The following is a 21567-nucleotide window of genomic DNA, read 5'->3' as shown; positions in this document are numbered from 1 at the left end:
AGAATGCTGGGGATGCAAGAAGACTTACCTGCATCATGAGCATTATTTATGCTAGATTGAAAGTTTGCAGTGCTTTATGGAATCACCGAAAAACCCTGTGACCAGCTAAATAGGATGAAATGAAATTTTGAGCCTTGTTTAAAGATTTTTTAAAATTTTTAAATGTTTATTTACTTTTGAGAGAGAGAGACAGAGCTCAAGCAGGGGAGAGGCAGAGACAGAGGGAGAAACAGGCTCTGAAGCAGGCTCCAGGCTCTGAGCTGTCAGCATAAAGCCTGAAACAGGGCTCGAATCCACAAACCGTGAGATCATGACCTGAGCCAAAGTCAGATGCTTAACTGCCTGAGCCACCAGGTGCCCCTGAGCCTTGTTTAAACATTTGATCATCTGTTTCAGCATGTTTTTTTTCCCTAAAACTCAAAGATGAGGCACAATCCAAAAGAAGAGTCAGGCACTGCCACTGTATCCTGCCTACAGGTTTCCTTACTCTTCTGCTTGGTTGGGTTTCTTGCCAATAACTATTCTGATAGAAATATCCATCTTCTCTCTGTAGTCTGTCACTCTTGTCTAAAATGGGTTTATTCATCTTTGTGGTCACCAGTGTTCCCAGGACTTAAAATATTTTCTCTTTCAAAGGGTGCCTCCTTTCTGATACTCATTTTTGACCTGCATTTCCTACCTTTATTGTTAGAAGTGTCTCTGGGGTGCCTGGGTGGCTCAGTCAGTTAAGTGTCCGACTTCAGCCCACGTCATGATCTCATAGTTGGTGGGTTCTAGTCCCGTATCTGGCTCTGTGATGACAGCTCAGAGCCTGGAACCTGCTTTGGATTCTGTCTCCCTCTCTCTCTGTTCCTACTGTGCTCATGCTCTGTCTCTCTTTTTCTCTCAAAACATTAAAAAAATTTTTAAAATAAAAAAAGTGTCTGTTTCTAGGTTATATCTTTTTTTATTTTAGTAGGTTTTTTTTTTTTTTAAGATAGTTTTCCCTCCTCAGAAGGTACAGGTTATAAAGCCACTTGTAACTAAAGCTTAATCATTTTGTTTCTAATTCAATACATAAAATAGTGTTCTAGCTCCCTACAGGCTGTTGCATTAGTTTTCTTTGTTTCATCCATGTGTGGCTTTGGTTTGGTAAGAATTTGAAGTACATGTGTGTGTAAAAGTACCTAATATAAGCAACTTACTCTTGGACAGGATTAAACAAAATGCCCCATGTGAGGTCACCAGTGCTATGTTTAATGGTCTTTCTCAGGAAGAATCATGGCATCTGTAGCTCAATATCATGAAATTCAGATGATAATTAGGAAAGACCACTTCTTACCAATTGGAGTTTAAAAATGTTTACAGGCGTCCTATTCTGAATTAGTCTACTATTGGAGCTTTTCATCTAGAAAATGAAGAGAGAAAATATTGAACATAAAAATGACCTGATATATATGTCTGTCATTTTCTACTCAAATATGTTTTGTTATGAAGACAACTGTATATGAGAATTTTTATGTATCTAGTCCTCAGATACTTGATATTGATCCATTTCCATTGACATTGTGAATGGATGAACTTTTTTGAACTTAAAAAAAATTTTTTTAAGTTTATTTTGAGAGACAGTATGCATGAGAATGGGGGAAGGGCTGAGAAAGAGGGAGAAAGAGAGAGAACCCCAAGCAGGCTCTGCACTGTCAGTGCAGAGTCCAACTTGGGGCTTGAACTCATGAACCATGAGATCATGACCTGAGCTGAAATCAAAGAGTCAGGAGCTTAACTGACTGAGCCACCCAGGAACCCTGTGAATGGATGAACTTCTGTGCAAACAGAACTTCATGCAGAGCAGACAAGCAGCAAGCATTTTGACTGTAAGATTGATTACATTTCTTTCTTTCTTTCTTTCTTTCTTTCTTTTAAGAGAGAAAAAGAGTGAGCATGAATGGGGGAGAAGCAGAAAGTGAAGTAGAGAGAGAATCTCAAGCAGGCTCCATGATCATCTTGGAGCCCAGTGTGGGGCTTGATCTTGTGACCCTGAGATCATGACCTGAGCTGATATCAAGAGTTGGACACTTAACTGACTGAGCCACCCAGGCACCTCTAGAAATTTTTCTTAATGAGGCTTATATCTAGTTGGATATATTGGAATTATATCTGATGGTTGCTAAGTGCTCAATAGATTATTTGATGAATATAAGAATGAATGTACAAATGAACTTGAAGGTAGAAAAATAAAACTAAATCTGTGCTTTGTAGACAATTTATATTAGCCTTAGAGGTTGAATCTAGTAAGGAGAGGGATAAGGTTTAAGCAATGCTAGAACAATGCATCTAGGGTGAGGATGAGGTCATGAGAAATGTACAGTGTGGTACTGAGGACTTATTCTACATCCACACTATGCTGCAAACTTCCACAGTTGTTATCCTCTCTAAATCACACAATACCCTATAGACAAGCATTACTAGTCTTATTTTATAAGGGAAGATATTAGCGGCTCCACAGGTTAGGTAACTATCCAAAATTACACAGCCTACAAGTGGTAGAACCCAGATTTAATCTTGAAAACCATAGCTAGTGATCTTATGAGGATGGTCTTGTCTGGATTTCAATATTGTTCTACTGAAACACAATGGAATCCCCACAGCTATAAGGTGAGATAAAGAAATACTGCATAAAGATTTCATTCATCAGGGAACTGTAGGGATTTAGAAATACAAAGTAGCCTAAAAGATATGAATTCCAGACCAATTCATTTCATTTATTTATTTATCATATGTTTATTCATTCAGTAAATATTGATTTGGTATTCTTCAAGTACCAGGAGCCCATGCTACCCACACCTGGCTTGTCTTGGGTGCCAGTCTGGTAACATTGTTGCATTTTCTTAGGCTTTCCAAAATGAAACTTTGGAAAAGTTTGCAGATTTTATCCTTGAATCCATCCGCTGAGACTTAGATGATAATTTCCTTCTTGATTTGCAGCCAGGGGCATCCCAGTTAGTGAGATAGGCTCGTGTAAAGGGGTATGAGGAGCCAAAGGAGGTAATATGTTTCCATTTCTGCTGATAAGGCCACCCAAGCAAGTTTTCCTGAGGCTATGGTAATCTGGAAGGCTGTCTCTCACTTATTATCTGCAGAATCTAGAAGCTCTGTGGCCATATTGCTAAGATAAGCTAATGAGAGTATATTACTCAATAACAGATGCTGATCTGTCTAATCTTTCTTTAGTATTGGAAGGTGGCCTAGAACACCAGGTGTTAGAGGTAGGTTTTCTTGTCACTTATGCAACCACCTGCGTGTGCATTAAGTGCATGAGGTAACAGGTGAAATACCTAAATCAGTTTAAAAGTCAACCAGTTAACTGTGAGTATAACAAATAAAATGTGCTTTGAAAATGCCAACGTGCTATAACATATTCATTGCTATTGGAAGTCCTTTATGATGATTTCAATAGATGATTATGTCGCAATTAGTAGATATTCAAATATCACAAAGACTTTCTTATGGACAGCCTAGTGGTATAAGGCAGTGTTTCTGAAACTTTAATATGCATATGAATCCCCTGGGGATTTCATTAAAATGCAGGTTCTGATTCAGCAGGTCTACACTGAAGCTTGAGATTCTGCATTTCTAAAAAGCTCCCAGCATTGCTGCTGCTGGTTCATGGACCACACTTTGTAGCATGGATGTAAACTTGAAAGTATTATCATCCTTCAATTCATGGCAATTTATGAAACATTCTATTTTAAAATATATACATATATGTGTTGCAGGATTCATGGTATGTCATCAAATTATTTTTGTCTTTTTGCCCCTTTAAAATTCATTCAGTAATCTCTGGGTGCTCTTGGATGAAAATTTCTCTAGACACTGTGACTTTTCCACCCGTGCTTAGGTCATAGATCATCCCACTGTCAATTAAGATCACAGTCCAGGCTCAATTCAATAATTAGATTTGGGGGCCCGTGATATTAACCAAGCTCTGTCCTTAATTTAACAGGAAAATCTCCTTTGGCCCAGCCTGGGCCTGGTTTCCCTGCAAGTCTGCCCTGGAAAGAGGCTCTCATTAGTCTTTCTCTATACAGCAATTTTGGACCTTTTGGTTTAAAGCAATTCTTTCCTCATGGAATACTTTTGTGGCATTTTCCCAGGCGCTGGAGAGCTCCTTCTTCTAGTTCCCCTGTTGCTGGCTGGCAGACCCATTTGGATTTCTGGTAGCCACTTGCTCCTCCTGCTTTGTAACCTGGGAATTTGTCCTCACATCCAGCTTCTTGCTGCTGGGCAGACTCTCATCAGCTGCCTACCTCTGATCCACAGGAAACATGCTAGTGTCCTGTGCCCTGAAGAACTCTGGGAATGCAGATGAATCTGCCTCCAGAGCAGCTATCCAGCCATCTCTGGACCTCTAGATCCCCTAGCAGAAAGCAAATGGCAGGCCTAAAGTCCCCAAAGCGCAGGGGTGAACCACTCAGGAGGGCCAAGTGAACCCATCTGAATCCTTAATACAGTGGGGTGGTAGACTCTAGCTCTTTTTAGAGTGCTCCCTTCACAGATATTCCTTCTCCTTTCTTTTCAATTCTTTCATACTCTCAAAGTAGGCCAGCGGGTTCAGAAGTCATGGAATATTATCAGAAGAAATTTCCTTTGAAATTCTTTATATGGTAGTTTTTAAATGTCACTCTTGTTATTATAACAGAATGTCAATGACCTAAGTTTCTCCAACACTACATACCCTCAGGTGGGGGTGGGAGGATACATTTCCCCCATTTTGCAGGTGAAGATACTGAGGCACAGAGATATTAAGTAAAAAAACGCTGGTGTAAACGTAAGAAATTTTACTCCTCAGTTGGTAGTCTTAATCCCTCTGGTAGAGCACTTTCAAATATTTGAAGGCAATATAATGTTATATCCAAATGTTTAAAAGCAAGTGGGAATGTAAGACCTACAGAGTAAAATCTTTGGATAACACTTCTAGCTCTAGGTCTTAATTATTAGTGTTTTAAGAGACACATACATGGATTGCATTTCCTAGAGTGTGTTCCATAAATCCATGATTCCTTCAATCATTCAACACACTCATTGCATGCTACAGAGGACAGGGCATTCTGTCCCTCCTGAAGATTTAAAGTCTATTACCAGTATAAATTCTAGGAAACCATATAGAAAAGTCTATTTAACCCCAAATTATTTGATATTAGGTTTTTTTAGTTTGACCTTTTTTTGGCAATGCCAAAATTGTTCTTTGGAAGTTCCAGAGAATTGGCTTTTGGTAATTTTGTAATGGATCCATTGATTAATTAAGAGATGCATGAAGGTGCATCTACTAATTCCGTGTTCTTCATTTGGTTGTAAAGAATGTTTAGTTTGCAGTCACCATTTTGCAGTAATTTTAAAAATTTTCCCAAGCACATTTTAAACCCAATTTGCAAACTAAGCCCCTTTATTAAATAACATTGAAAATAACAGAAGTGTTAACATTCATTGCATACAATGAAATTGGTACAGTGGCTGTCAACTTTGTCTGCACTTCATAGCCACCTGGGAAGTTTTTAAATATCTGATGCCCAGGCCACACCCTAGTTAAAGCAAGAATCTCTGGGAGTAGAAGCCAAGTATCTATCTAGGCTTTGACTTTTCTGTAGTCCATGTGTTAAATAACCAAGATACTTAGGCGAACCCTGATTAGTTCTCTGAAAGGGAGAGTAAAATAATCTACTACCAACAGATATAGTCTGGCTGAAATAAAATGGTTAAAACGTGTAATATTTTCTCATTTTTAAAAAACTAAATGCATGCTACTTAACACTTCTACATTATGGCAATTACAAGGATACTCCTTATTGAGGTTATGTAATTTATGATCTTTTGTGTTAGCCCCCTCCTCATTTGGCTCTCATTTGTCAATTTTATATTTCCAAACTGCACTCTACTGAAAATAATGAAATTAGATCAATATAGTTATGTTAATGGATGTAATACGCAGCTCATTTGAAAGAGAATGGCAATACATATTTTCATAAGTTCTACATTACTCAACTCATTGACCAGAAATGTGTTAATGATATAATGCTGGTATTTTGAATGTCTGAGAGTTCTGTTGATGGCACCTTAGAGATAAAAAGCTACTTAACGTGCATGAAACTGGAATGAATGACTGCACTGAATATATTTAAATTATCTTTAATGTCCTGTTTTTAGCAGCACATTTTATTCAAACTCATTGACTATTATTCCTGAAACTTAAATAAATCAACTGTGCATTTTTGTTCATCTTGGCTCACACAATTTCATGTCATTTTGTTTGAATAGTGAGTTTAATTTTGTTTGCCAAATAAAAGAAAAACAAAATCATGGAGCTATAAAAAACACAATGCCAGAATCATGTGATTTAATAAGAACAAGTCAGGGGTAAATTCCTACTTAGGATTTTCTTCCTTCCAATCTCAGGCACACACTTCTTTGCTTTCCCCATTGGGCTCTTGCTCTTATCATGTATTGTTTCTCATTTCAAAATTTACATTTGTAGTGGGGAAACCAATACTGATGGTTTCTATGTAGTGAGGAAATGCCAAGATATATTTGCAGTATCTTTAGGAAATAAAAATCTATCTGATGTTTTCTCCCTGAGAAGGTAGTAGTCATGAGATGGAATGAGGTAGGAATGTAAGGAATATGAGGTTGGAAGATTTGAATGAGGGTGAAATAAAAAATTCTTGCTGGAGAGAAAATGGATTTGTGTAAATGGTAGACTACGTGTCAATCTATAGAAAAATCAAGGATTAGCAACAAAAGATATTAACACTTAATCTTCAAATTATTCAAAAACTAGAGAAACTAAGGAATTAAGTAATTCTGGGTACACCCATGCATTGAAAAAATCATTTGTAAATTTCGGAAATATGAACTGCCTTCTTAGAGACTACTATTTAAATATCATTTGCCTAAAAAGAATACATTTTAAATGGACCTCGATTGGAAAGTTCTTCCCTACTTCTTTTCCCTTTGTGAAGAACTGTTTCAACGGGCGGTACGGGAGAGTGCAGTATTAAAAAGGGAAAAGGTGAGCAAACACTGTTACCTGGATCTGAGGCCTGTGACACAGACAACTGTTTTGGTATAATTCTTCCTATTGTAGTTTACTAGTTAAAAGGGCATCATTGAGCTAGTTTCATTTGTTTTTTCTATTTTTCTATTTAATAAAAATACATGAAAGCACTAGAAAGGAAGTTTGATGATGCTAGACTGAGTTCTAATTTCTTCATGAATAGATCAGAACTAACTAGAGCCTCTCTGTTTCATCAATTGTCCAGGTAAGATGCCATATAATGTCTCAGAGATCCAAAACTATGAATTAGCCTAGAGCTAGATAGAACACATTTGCTTAAACCAATGGTGACACCTGGTGGCTGGATATGCTAATGACGGCTTTAGATGTCTTCAAGTTTTCCCAGAGCCTCCTGAGGCTTGTTTTTCAAAATGGCTGCCTCTTCATTGAGGTAATGGTCCAAGGGCCAAACTTAAGTCTTTAAGTTCAGCTTCTGTCTCTCTAATTTATTTTTTATATTATGAGTTTTTCTAAAATTATGATTAAGTAGGTGAATAAACAACATGTTTTTCAGTGAATGATAATTTGGGAATCTTTTTCTTTTAAATGCAGTACTATATACCAAGCTCTGTCTTTCCCCTGTTGTGGAGCTACCTCTCTGAAGCAGATTATGCTGCTGCCATACAATTGCCTGGATTAGTTCAGGCTGGTAAAAAGCAAACTGAAGCATATTAAAAATTTTAAGAGTTTATTTGTGCAAAAATAAATTCGAATTGTCAGATTTCAGCCAGGACAAACAGTAACCATTCCTAGCAGTATTGAACAACGCTGTGGATGCAAAAGGTGTCCCCAAGGAGGGTACAAAAGATAATATGTTCTCAAGATCCTGAGTCACTACCAAAGATAACCCTAGGGGGAAAAGTCCCTTCTGTTCCACCAAGAACTAGCAGTGGGCAGTAGAATCCTAAAAGCAAGTGGAGTGCAACCCACATTTGTCAGCTATACCTAATTGCAAAAGGGGTGCAACATTTCTGTTTGGGATATTTTGGGGGCCCCCAACCTGATGGCTGACAAGCCAAATTTTCAGGACAGAAAGAAAATGAAGCAAATAAGAACATAATAGCTGCCTCTCCCCCTGCTGCACCTGGGCCGCCAGAGGCTGAGTCATCACTGCTGCGCTGCAGTGGCAGCGGGTGAGCAGGACTACCTCAAGAAACAAGCCAAAGTACACATGGTGGAGAGTCCCAAATACCGCGACGAGTAGGAAAACAAAATAACCAAACTCTCAACAAGAGAAACCAAGAGAAATCATTCAAAGAACACTTCCTGAATGGACAGGCCCTGAACAGTCAAAGAACCCTCTTTAATACAGCAGAAATCGAGGGGCAGAGGGTACAATAAGCTTTTAAAATTAACAAGAGATAGAAAACTAACCAAAATGATGAAACAGAAGAACTCTCCTCCAAAGAAATTCCAGGAAGAACTGACAGCTACAGAACTGCTCCAAACAGATATAAGCAACATAACTGAACAAGAATTTAGAACAATAGTCATAAAATTAATCACTGGGCTTGAAAAAAGCATGGAAGACTTCAGAGAAGCTATAGCTACAAAGACTATGGAGCCCAAAAATAGTTATGATGAATTAAAAAATGCTATAAATGAGATACATAATAAAATGGAGGTGCCCAATTCACGGACTGAAGAGGCAGAAAGAATAAGTGGTATAGAAGAAACAATTATAGAAAGAGAGGAAGCTGAGAAAAAAAGAGATAAACTGATCCAGGAATATGAAAGAAGACTTCGAGAGCTCAGCGATACAATCAAACAGAACAATATCCATATCATAGGAATCGTAGAAGAGGAAGAGAGAGGGAAAGGTGCTGAAGGAGTACTTGAGCAAATCATAGCAGAGAACTTCCCCAACCTGGGGAGGGAAGTAGATGTTGAAATTCAAGAGGCACAGAGAACTCCCCTCAGATGTAACTTGAATAGATCTTCTTCATGACATATCCTAGTGAAAATGGCAAAATATAAGGACAAAGAGAGAATTTTGAAAGCAGCTAGGGAGAAAAAGGCCCTAACATACAAAGAGAACCTATCAGAGTGGTGACAGACCTATCTACTGAAACTTGGCAGGCCAGAAAGGAATGGCAGGAGATCTTCAATGTGATGAACAGAAAAAATATTCTTGGCTGGATAGAGCCAAGAATCCTCTATCCAGCAAGCCTGTCATTCAGAATAGAAGGAGAGATAAAAGTCTTTCCAAACACACAAAAATTGAAAGAATTTGTCACCACTAAACCAGCCCTACAAGAAATCCTGAGGGAGACTCTATGAGGGAAATGTTGCAAGAAATGCAGATACTAGAGACACGACCACAAGCATGAATCCCACAAACGACATAATGACTCTAAACCCATATATTTCAATAATAACACTGAATGTAAATGGGCTGAATGCTCCAGTCAAAAGACATAGGGTAGCAGAATGGATAAAAAACCAAAAACCATCTATGTGCTGTCTACAAGAAATGCATTTTAGACTGGAGGACACCTTCAGATTAAAAGTAAGGGGATGGAGAAATATATAACATGCTACTGGACGTCAAAAGAAAGCTGGAGTAGCTATATTTATATCAGACAAACTGGACTTTAAAGTAAAGTCAGTAACAAGGGATTTAGAAGGGCATTATATAATAATTACAGAGTCTATCCATCAGGAAGAGCTAACAATTATAAATGTCTATGCACCAAATATGGAAGCACCCAAATACATAAAACAATTAATCACAAACAAACAATCTTAAGGACAAGAATGTCTGAATAGCAGAGGACTTTAACACTCCACTTACAGCAATGGATAGGTCAACTAGAAATCAGTAGAAAATCACTAGAGAAACAATGGACTTGAATGACACATTGGGCCAGATGGATCTGACAGATATATTTAGAACTTTACATCCTGAGGCCATGGAATGCACTTTCTTCTCAAGTGCGCATGACACATTCTCCAAGATAGATCACATACTGGGACATAAAGCAGCCCTCAATAAATACAAAAGAATTGAGATCATACGATGCGCACTTTCAGATCACAATGCTATGAAACTTGAAATCAATCACAGGAAGAAGTCTGGAAAACCTCCAAAAACATGGAGATTAAAGAATACCCTACTAAAGAATGAATGGGCCAATCAGGCAATTAGAGAAGAAATTAAAAAATATATGAAACAAATGAAAACGGAAATGCAACAATCCAAACTCTCTGGGATGCGGCAAAGGCAGGCTAAGAGGAAAGTACATAGCACTCCAGGCCTGTTTCAAGAAATTTAAAAAAGCGCAAGTGTAAAATCTAACAGCTCACCTAAAGGACCTAGAGGCAGAGCAACAAGAGCACCCCAAAACCAGTAGGAGAAGAGAAATAATAAAAATCAGAGCAGAAATAAACAATATAGATACCAAAGAAACAGTTAACAGATCAATGAAACCAAGACTTGTTTTTTTGAAAAAATAAACAAAATTGACAAACCTCTAGCCAGGCTTCTCAAAAAGAAAAGAGAGAGCACCCAAATAGACACAATTGTGAATGAAAATGGACTTATTAATACCAACCCCTCAGAAATACAAGCAATTATCAGCGAATACTATGAAAAATTATATGCCAACAAATTGGACAACTTAGAAGAAATGGACAAATTCCTAAACACACACTCACTACCAAAATTCACATGGGAAGAGAGAAAATCTGAACAGACCCATAACTAGTGAAGAAATTGAATCAGTTATCAAAAATCTCCCAACAAATAAGAGGCTTGGCCCAGATGGATTCCCTGGGGAATTCCACCAGACATTTAAAACAAATTAATACACATTCTTCTCAAGCTATTCCAAAAAATTGAAATCGAAGGAAAACTTCCAGACTCATTTTATGAAGCCAGCATCACTTTGATTCCCAAGCCAGACAGAGACCCAGGAAAAAAAGAGAACTACAGGCCAATATCCTTGATGAATACAGATGCAAAAATCCTCAACAAGAATCTTGCAAATCGAATCCAACAGCACCTAAAAAGAATTATCCACCAAGATGAAGTGGGATTCATTCCTGGGTTACAGGGCTGGTTCAGTATTCACAAATCAATCAATGTGATACATCACATCAACAAAAGAGAAGATAAAAACCATATGATCCTGTCGATAGATGCAGAAAAAGAATTTGACAAAATATAGCATCCCTTCTTAATAAAGACCCTTGAGAAAGTCGGGATAGAAGGAACTTACTTAAACATCATGAAAGCAATCTATGAGAAGCCCTCAACTAACATCATCCTCAATGGGGAAAACCTGAGAGCTTTCCCCCTGAGATCAGGAACAGGACAGGGATGTCCACTCTCACCACTGTTGTTTAACATAGTGCTGGAATTCCTAGCATCAGCAATCAGACAAAAAAAGGAAATCAAAGGCATCAGAATTGGCAAAGAAGAAGTCAAACTTTCACTTTTCGCAGATGACCTGATACTCTACATAGAAAACCTGACAGACTCCACCAGAAGCCTACCAGAACTGATCCATGAATTTAAGCAAAGTTGCAGGATACAAAATCAACGTCCAGAAATCGGTTGCATTTTTATACACCAACAATGAAGCAACAGAAAGAGAAATCAAGAAACTGATCCCATTCACAATTGCACAAAAAAACATAAAATACCTCGGAATAAACCTAACCAAGGATACAAGAGATCTGTATGATGAAAACTTATGAAGGAAATTGAAGAAGACACAAAGAAATGGACAAACATTCCATGCTCATGGATTGGAAGAATAAATATAGTTAAAATGTCATTACTACCCAAAGCAATCTACACCTTCAATGCAATCCAAATCAAAATTGCACCAGCATTCTTCTTAAAACTAGAACAAAATATCCTAAAATTTGTATGGAACCACAAAGACCCTGAATAGCTAAAGTAATATTGAAGAAGAAAACCAAAATGGGAGGCATCACCATCCCAGACTTTAGCCTCTACTACAAAGCTGTCATCATCAAGACAGTATGGTATTGACACAAAAACAGACACATTGACCAACGGAATAGAATAGAGAACTCAGATTTGGACCCAAAAATGTACAGCCAACTAATCTTTGAAAAAGCAGGAAAGAGTATCCAATGGAAAAAAAGACAGCCTCTTTAACAGATGGTGCTGGGAGAACTGGATAGCAAGATCCAGAAGAATGAAACCAGATCATTTTCTCACACCATACACAAAAATAAACTCAAAATGGATAAAGGACCTGAATGTGCGGCAGGAAACCATCAAAACCCTAGAGGAGAAAGCAGGAAACAACCTCCTTGACCTCCACCACAGCAATTTCTTACTTGACACATCCCCAAAGGCAAGGGAATCAAGAGCAAAAATGAACTATTGGAACCTCATCAAGATTAAAAGCTTCTGCACAACAAAGGAAACAATCCATAAAACTAATAGGCAACCTACAGAATGGGAAAAGATAGTTGCAAATAACATATCAGAGAAAGGGCTAGTATCCAAAATCTATAAGGAGCTCACCAAACTCCACACCTGAAAAACAAACAATCCAGTGAAGAAATGGGCAGAAGATATGAACAGATACTTCTCCAAAGAGGACATCCAGATGGCCAACAGACACATGAAATGATGCTCAGCATCCCTCCTCATCAGGGAAATACAAATCAAAACCACACTGAGATACCACCTCACACCAGTCAGAGTGGCTAATATGAACAAATCAGGAGACTCTAGTTCTGGCGAGGATGTGGAGAAAAGGGGACCCTCTTACACTGTTGGTGGGAATGTAAACTGGTGCAGCCCCTCTGGAAACAGTGTGGAGGTTCCTCAGGAAACTAACAATAGAACTCCCCTATCACCCAGCAATAGCACTGCTAGGAATTTACCCAAGGGATACAGAAATGTTGATGCATAGGAGCACATGTACCACAATGTTCATAGCAGCACTCTCCACAATAGCTAAAACATGGAAAGAGCCTAAGTGTCCATCAACAGATGAATGGGTCAAGAAGATGTGGTTTATCTATACCATGGAATACTCCATGGCAATGAGAAACAATGAAATCTGGCCATGTGTAGCAACATGGATGGACCTTGAAGGTGTTATGCTGAGTGAAATAAATCAGGCAGAGAAGGACAAATATCACATGTTTGCACGTATAGGAGGATTAGGAGGAACTTAATGGAGGACCATGGGGGAGAAGAAGGGGGAAAATAGTGGGGGAGAGAGAGAGAGGCAAACCATGAGAGACTCTTGAATGACGAGAACTGAGGGCAGATGGGGTGGCAGGAGGGGAAGGGGGAGATGGGCATGGAGGAGGGCACTTGTGGGGATGAGCACTGGGTGTTATATGGAAACCAATGTGACAATAAACTATTTTTTAAAAAAAGAAGATAATAGCTGTTCTGAGAGAGAAAGGATCAACAACCAAAGGGCAATAGAGAGCAAATTCGCCAGTCACAATCCAAAGATCTAAGCCTGATTTTTTTTGTCTGCCAATCTAAATTTGTAAAATAAGGCCATGAGGGGCACCTGGGTGGCTCAGTCAGTTAAGCAGCTGACTCAGCTCAGGTTATAATCTGGAGGGCTTCTTGGGTTCCAGCCCTGTGACGGGCTCTGTGATGACAGCTGAACCTGAAGCCTGTTTAGGGTTGTGTCTCCCCCTCTCTCTGCCCCTCCTCTGCTTGCACCCACTCTTTCTCTCTCTAAATAAATAGACATTAATAAAAAAATAAATAAGGACATGAAATTTTACCTTCCTCTCTCGATCAGGCACCACAGATAGAGGCCTGGGAGAGCTGACTGGTTAAGAATCCTTTCTCTTCTGCTAGCTTCTGCCAGTTTTCCAAGGATCCTGCCTGCAGGCTTTGGAGTGAGTGGGATGTCCCAGCCGGTCTCATCCCGGTCACCAGAACCTGTAGAGGAGGAAAAGTAATTTTTCCTCTACGTCTGAGACCCCTTTATGTCTATGGCACCTCAAAATAAGCTTATCTAGGTTTAAAGTTCTCCGCTGTGGCCACTGAATTTCAAGATAAAGGTTGGTAAGTTTACCTTGCTTGTTTAGCCTTAAGATTTTATTCACCTGAGGCCTCATACTAGACTCAGTTCAATTTACCTTGGATCCAGTCTGACCTTAAACCTAATCAGGTTTATAAGTCAAGGCCAGCCCGTGGATGTAACCAGTCCGTATTCCAGATCGGACCAAGTCGATCCCTGGACCCGGTCTGGCGTCCAGGTGGGACCCGGGCCATCCCTGGACCCGGTCCAGCTTCCAGATCGGACCCATGTCATGGCTGGACCCGTTCCGGTTTCCAGGTGGGACCCAGGCTGTGCTGACCCGGTCCAGTTTCCAGGTCGGACCCAGTCTGGGGCTGGATCCAGTCCGGCTTCCAGGTCGGGCCCACGCCGTCCCTGGACCCTGTCTGGTTTACAGGTCGGTTCCAGGTTGTGGCTGGACCCGGTCTGATTTCCAGGTCGGACCCATGCTGTCTCTGGACCCGGTCCAGCTTCCAGATTGGACCCAGTCCGGGGCTGGACCCGGTCCAGTTTCCAGGTCGGACCCAGTCAGTGGCTGGACCTGGTCCGGCTTCCAGGTCGGACCCAGGCCATGGCTGGACCTGGTCCGGCTTCCAAGTTTGATGCAGGCTGACTGCAGCTGGTTCTTGGCCCCAGTTTGGGGAAAAAAATGCTCAGAAGTCTGAAGGCTGACAGAAGGTGTCCTAGAGGGACTTACCCTTGTCCCGCAGAGACCGAAGAATGCTGTGCCTTCAAGGATCTCAACAGGTACCTGTGTCTGGTTGCTCCTGGGGCTGTTGGGAGTCTCTTTCAGGTCTCTCTTCTGACCCTGGAACTGGTAAAAGAAAATTGAGGCGCATTACAAATTTTAAGAGTTTATTTGAGCAAAAATTGATTCAAACCAGACAGCCTCCAATGTAGCAGATAGGAGTTCCGAGGAGCTGCACAAACTGAAAGATTTTTATAGGCGGAGGGCATGGGAACCAGAAATTTATACCAGGCAAAAAGGCTTTGGCTATTGCATGGTCACTTTCCCCAGTACTGATCAGGTAATTCCTGATTAATGTTTACTTTCAAGTTTAAGAATGCTTATCTGGGAGAGCCTAAAGTGTAAATAAATTAAATTTTGGTTTGGTTCCTTCCAGACAGCTCTTAGTTTCTACACAGGAATGAATGAGTGAGCAGTGCTTACTATTCCCGCCTACCTGCATTTAATAGCCACAGTTTATGGTGTGTGGAATCTTGAAGTGCAGAGTAACCATCATCTCCAGCTTTGTCCTTCTCTATGTTATCTGGCTTATTCTGAATTCCCTCCTTTTCCAGTCTCTGTCATAGTGCTCGATTATTTTTTCTTCTTCACACATTTAACATTTACAGTAGCATCTCTATTAATCTATTTATTTTTCCCTCCATGATCTAAGATGAGAAACTTGAAACTCAGCACATTTGAAAGTATTTCCCTGAAGTGTGGACTTTACAATACATCCAAGTGGTCTTAACTCTGGAGAGGTGAGACCCTCCCCTACCCAATTCCTCCCGTTCAGCTCCTTCTTTCTTAACTACTTACTGTCTGTAGCTTGGGGGTTGTTTGTGGACAAGAAAGCGTATCCAACAAGAGAGAAGGTCAAGAGAGCCTCTCTTTCCTCTATAACCTTGTCCACTGGGGCTTATGAAACAGAAAGTGGAGTTATAGGCAGGTGTGTATTCAGTTTAGTTTCCCCCAGGAACACTGACAGGTGGTTCAAACAGAAATCTGAATTATTTATGAGACTGTAGGAGAATATTTACTTTAGGAACTCTTACCATTTTAGGCCAGAATCATTAATAGTCTCTATTATTTAGAGCTGCAGTCATCTTTACTATCATTTATTCACTTGTAAGTTGAATCAGTGAGCTTCAATTCGGCAGATACTGTGGGAATGGACAGATTAGGTTATATTCTTAAGCAATTTAGAAGTCACGGTAAATTTGATAGACTTAACTGTGATACCTTTAAAATATTGCTTCCTCATCATGTTCCTCTATCTGGTCAAGGGAGAGGATGAATTCTGGAGCACGCAACAGTGGCTTAAAGGATGGCCTCTTACTGCTTCCCAAATTCTGGGGTATGGTATGCATGTGCCAGCACAGGTGCCTGTCACACAGTAGATGTTCTGTATATAGTTACATAATTGGCATATAATTGTTAGCTGACCGCCTCACTGAAAATAACGATCCATCAGCATGCTTAAAATCCACTAAGGGCCTCATGTTGTACAAACAATAAAGTTCCATCTTTGACTCTGAACTTCAAGCTTACCTTTTAAACCTCCCTCGTGTAGCCCTATCTGCAGTGTTTTTTTTTTAATTAATTTTTAAAAATGTTTATTTATTTTTGAGAGAGACAGAGAGAGACAGAGCATGAGCAGGGAAGGGACAGAGAGGGAGACACAGAGTCTGAAGCAGGCTCCAGGCTCCGAGCTGTCAGCACAGAGCCTGATGTGGGGCTTAAAGTCATGAACCATGAGATCATGACCTGAGTCGAAGTCAGACCTGTAACTGGCTGAGCCACCCAGGCATCCCTGCACTGGTGTTTTTAAAGTCTCTCCTATATGAGAACTTTTGCACATAATTTCCCTCTGCCCCGAATACTCTTTTCTCTGTCCTTCTTCGGGTTCCAGTTCAAATGTCTTGTTCTCAGAAAGGCCTTTACTGACTTCCCTATTTGATTTTTTTAAAGTTTATTTATTTTGAGAAAGAGAGTGAGCACAAATGAGCGAGTGGGGGAGGGACAGAGAGAGAGAGAGAGAGTGAGAGAGAGAGAGGATCCCAAGCAGGCTTCATGCTGTCAGCGCAGAGCCCTATGAGCCCGCAGTGGGGCTCAAACTTAACGAACCGTGAGTACATGACCTGAACTGAAATCAAGAGTCAGTTGCTTAGCTGACTGAGCCACCCAGGTGCCCCCTGACTTTCCTATTTAAGTCAGTTCCCTTACTATTCTCCATGTCAGAACCTTGTTTGTTACTCGTGTAGCATTTACCTCAATTTTCAATAATTTAACATTTAATATAGTTTAAAAATCCTATTTGCTTTTTTTCCCCAGACAGCTAGCTCAGGGCCTGGCTATAATAGATACTACAGAGATGGCAATACAGCTATAGGGCAATGCATAAGTAAACATGAAGTAAGGGTACTATGTGCCTTTTCCAAATGGAGAGAATATGTGGGTGAAACCATTTTTTTCTCTGCAGTATAAACCTCAGATTTTTCTCTAATCTTCTGAGATTAAGTGTTTTCTAATCTTCTAAAGGGTTAACAAAATTTTTTCTCAGTCTTCGGGTCACATATTTCTGGTTTCCTTTTTTATAGATAATCTCTCTGCTATTATAGACTTCACTTTGTAGATGCAAACATAGTGTTGCTTTGTTGTTGCACCTTGGATAGACTAAGGTACCTTGTCCTTACATGCTGCACTGACATCTCCAGCCCCCATCATTTCTGGCCTAGACTATTCCTGCCCTCCTATATTTTCTCCCTCACATTGCAGCCAAAGTGAACTTTATAAATAAATTTAGTTCTGTAGTCTGTCCTAGTTACTATCCTGGCCATGTTATGTACAGGCATGTGTGATGATATGTTGTTATGAAATCTCTCAATCTCCATTTCCTTATCCCAAAAATAGGGGTAGTAAAGGATCTATCTTACAGGCTTGTTTAAATTTTTTTTTAATGTTTGTTTATTTTTGAGAGAGAGACAGATAGAGTGTGAGTGGAGGAGGGCAGAGAGGGAGACCCAGAATCTGAAGGAGGCTCCAGGGTCTTAGCTGTTACCACAGAGTCTGACTCAGGGCTTACACTCACAGACTGCAGTATCATGACCTGAGCCAAAGTTGGATGCACAACCAACAGAACCACCCAGGTGCCCCTTGGCTTGTTTAAATGATTAAATGAGGGGCACCTGGGTGATACAGTCTGTTAAGTGTCCAACTCTTGATCTCGGCTCAGGTCATGCCGTTCGTGCATTCAAGCCTCACATTGGGCTCTGTGCTGATGATGTGGAACCTGCTTGGGGTTTTGTCTCTCTTTCTCTCTGACTCTTCCCTGCTTGCACACTCTATCTCAAAGTAAATAAGTAAACTTTAAGAAAATAATGATTAAATGAATATATATTTGTGAAGCACTTAGTCTAAGTACATAGCTCTATATCAGAACTTTTAAAATATAATTTAAAAAAACCCACTGCTTCTCATTACACTTAAGTAAAATCCAGACTCTTTACCATGAGTCTCTAAGGCTCTACGTTATCTTGTCTCCCGTCTCCCTCTTCACACTGGCTGCTTATGACTCCTTGCTCACTCTTCAGCCACATGGGCCTTTCTTCTGCCTTTTGGATTTAAAACTGCTTTTGCCATAGGCTGGAACATTCTTCCTCCAGATCTGTATTGAGTTCTGTCCTTGCCAATTGAGATCTCTGTTAAAACATGGCCTCTTCAGAGAAACCTTTCCTGACCACCTTATTCTTTATACACCCCTCATTGTACTCTATTTCTGTATTGCTATTGTTTTTTCCTTAACAGTTGCCATAATCTGTAATTATGTTATAAATAGGTTTATTTACCTGTTTTCTTCCTGTCCCCCAAACTCCCAAGATATCTCCATGATATCAACAAGCACTTTGTCTGATTTACCTTTGTTTTCCAGCATATGGAACAGTACCTGGCATCTAGTAGGTGCTTTGCCAATATTTGTTAGATAAATTGCTGAACAGTCTCATAAGTGCACTTCACCATATGGTGGAATTATTGCCATTTCATTCTTCTTGGCTAATGCATGAAATCTAAGGCATAAATTAATCTTCTTAAAATAACTATAAGCACTTAGCTGGGATTAAGCAAATTCTAAACTTACATGATTATAGTACAAGGAAGTGCTTTGACCTCTTATAGTTGCATTTTTAAGGGATTTTTTTGCATTTTCAATGCCCTGAGTTAATTAAATAGGTGTGTAATGTAAGTTTTTTCAATCAATACCACTTTTATTAAACCATTATGTAAAAATGCTATCTCTGGTCTTCCCTGATAGATGCAATTTAAATCCCTTGGAATAGTTGAAGAAGATAAAGAAGAAAGGAAATAAGGCTGGGATGTTCTCTCAAGACTTAGAGCCTAAAACACATTGACGGATGTAAATTCTGATTTATGTCACATCTTATCAATTTGTAAGAATGGAGGATAGTAATAGCCCACTGCGATGTTACATACAAAATTATAGAGGAATATGGAGGAGGAAGGCATTCATTCTGACTGGACAGGGCTTTGGATATGATAGTGGTGAGATTAATTAGAATAAATGAGATCCATATCAAATTCTATAGGGTGGCAATGAGATAGCAATATTGGCATCATGAATGTACTTGAAGGGCTGTCTGTAGCAAACTCTGTATTTCTGGAAAAAAAATCAATGCCTATAAATAGCCATAATCTCTTAGAGTTTTGCTTTGGTTCTAGTGCCTTCTTTTTATAGTTTTATACTTATTTATTTATTTATAGAAAGAGCGTGAGCAGGGGGAGGGGCAGAGGGAGAAAATGCCAGGTAGGCTCCATGCTGTCAGCTTAGAGCCCGACATGGGCTCGATCCCATGAACTGTGAGAACATCCCTTGAGCCGAAATCAAGAGTTGGCTGATTAAGTGACTGAGCCCTCCAGGTGGAATGAAGCTCATCACTTGGTGGAAAAAGTAAGGTGGAAATCTAATGGTTTGTTTTTAGGCAGTGTTACAATGTTCCTGTTTCAAACTCATCCCTTCAGATTGGTGTCATCATATTATTTTGGCATCAGAATGGCTGCGTCAAAGCAGCTTTATCAATAGATCATACACTCAAAATAAAGAGCAGGCACATTACTTCAATACAAGAGTAGTTGTTATGCCATCTGCCCTTGCAGATATGCCTCCGTGACATTCACGCCAATTAAATCAAGTCTATTAGAACTCAGCAATGACTTAATTCCACGTTTGGCACATCAACAGCTGTTTGTTTGTGTATCAGTTATGAGAACAGGGCTACTAAGCTATAGAAGTAATCTAGGCAGCACTTTCTAAACAATGTAGATCAGTTTAAAGTGGATTCACTGGAGCAAATGACGCTTAGTGGAATAATAACATCAAACCTATAATTAATAATGTCCACAAAAGGAAGGGAACATGACAAGAGTAAAATATCATGATTGAATTATTAAAATTCTTTAGGCGAATCAATTCAGTTAACATTTATTTGAGTGCCTGCTGTGTATCAGGCATTGGGGGGAGAGCATGAACAAAGCAGAGAACAAATTTCTCCACCTTCATGGAGCTCTCCTTTCTGCGAGAGGCTCAGTTAAAACACTGAGGTTAAATGTGTCCTGTGTTAGAAAGTGGTAAGTTCTAGGAAGAAACATAATGCAGGAAAGGAGATTTCACTTCTGTCAGCAAATTCTGACAGTTTTATTTGTAAAATATATTCAGAATCCAAGCACTTTTGCCACTTCCACCTGCTCAGGCCAACCCACTAAGAATATATCAAGGACAGACTAATGCAGTAGCCTCCAGATTGGTCACTCTGTTTTAATGTGGCCCCTTTCAGTTTATTGTTAATACAGCTTCTAGAATCATCCTGTTAAAAAGAAAGTTAGATAATTTATCTTCTCTAAACTTTGCATTGGTCACCCACAGTAAATGGTCAGGTCTTTATAATAGCTGTCAAAGCTCTGAATTATCTGGCCTTTGCTTTCTCTTTATGTTCATCTCTTCTTAATCTTCCCTCTTCTCCAGCCCTACTGGCCTGCTTGCCGTTACTTGGACACTGCATCTCCTGCTTCGGGGCCTTTGTTCTTGCTGTCCTTCTGCCTAGAAATCATTGCATTTATTGCTTTTGCTTTGGACATCATGGCTCCCAAATCACCTTTGGTCCTGACAGGAAACAGCCTGTCCAAATTGGGTAAGGTGAAGAGAGTTTTGCAGATGTATGAGCAGGGTGTGGGAAAAGCACTGGGTCTAGTGCCATAGAGAACCAGGCGTGATGTAATGGGATCGAGTTATCGGGACTTAATGCAGCCAGCCTGTGGGGACCTTTCAGGGAAGGAGGTGGAGGAATAACTACCCTGACCTCACTCTATCTAATCTGCTTGTGTTCAGCATTGGAACCCACTGGAAGCCTCATTAGCTTTCTGGGAACACGGTAAACAACAATATCCTTTTTCATCTCTCACACAAGGAAAGATGCAAAGATTAACAACATACAAAACAAAACAGAACTTCTGCAAAGAAGATTATAGGGGCTTCCCTGTATGGTTTTGTGTTTGTACCCTCCTTTCCCTCTACCTGTTTTGATTTTCTATGGATGGGCCACATGGTGATTTAAGATGTGTTTAGCATTTGGTAGTTTTTGCAGCAACCTAGTTAATTCAGACATTCTTTTTCCTATATTGTCATCCTCTCTCAACAAGCTTATTAGGTGCCAAGAACT

The sequence above is a fragment of the Hyaena hyaena genome, unplaced genomic scaffold, assembly GCF_003009895.1.
Source record: "Hyaena hyaena isolate Hyena2069 unplaced genomic scaffold, ASM300989v1 scaffold_590, whole genome shotgun sequence".
Classification (NCBI taxonomy): domain Eukaryota; kingdom Metazoa; phylum Chordata; class Mammalia; order Carnivora; family Hyaenidae; genus Hyaena; species Hyaena hyaena.
The sequence above is the reverse complement of the archived record's forward strand: the minus strand, read 5'-3'. Positions refer to the sequence as shown.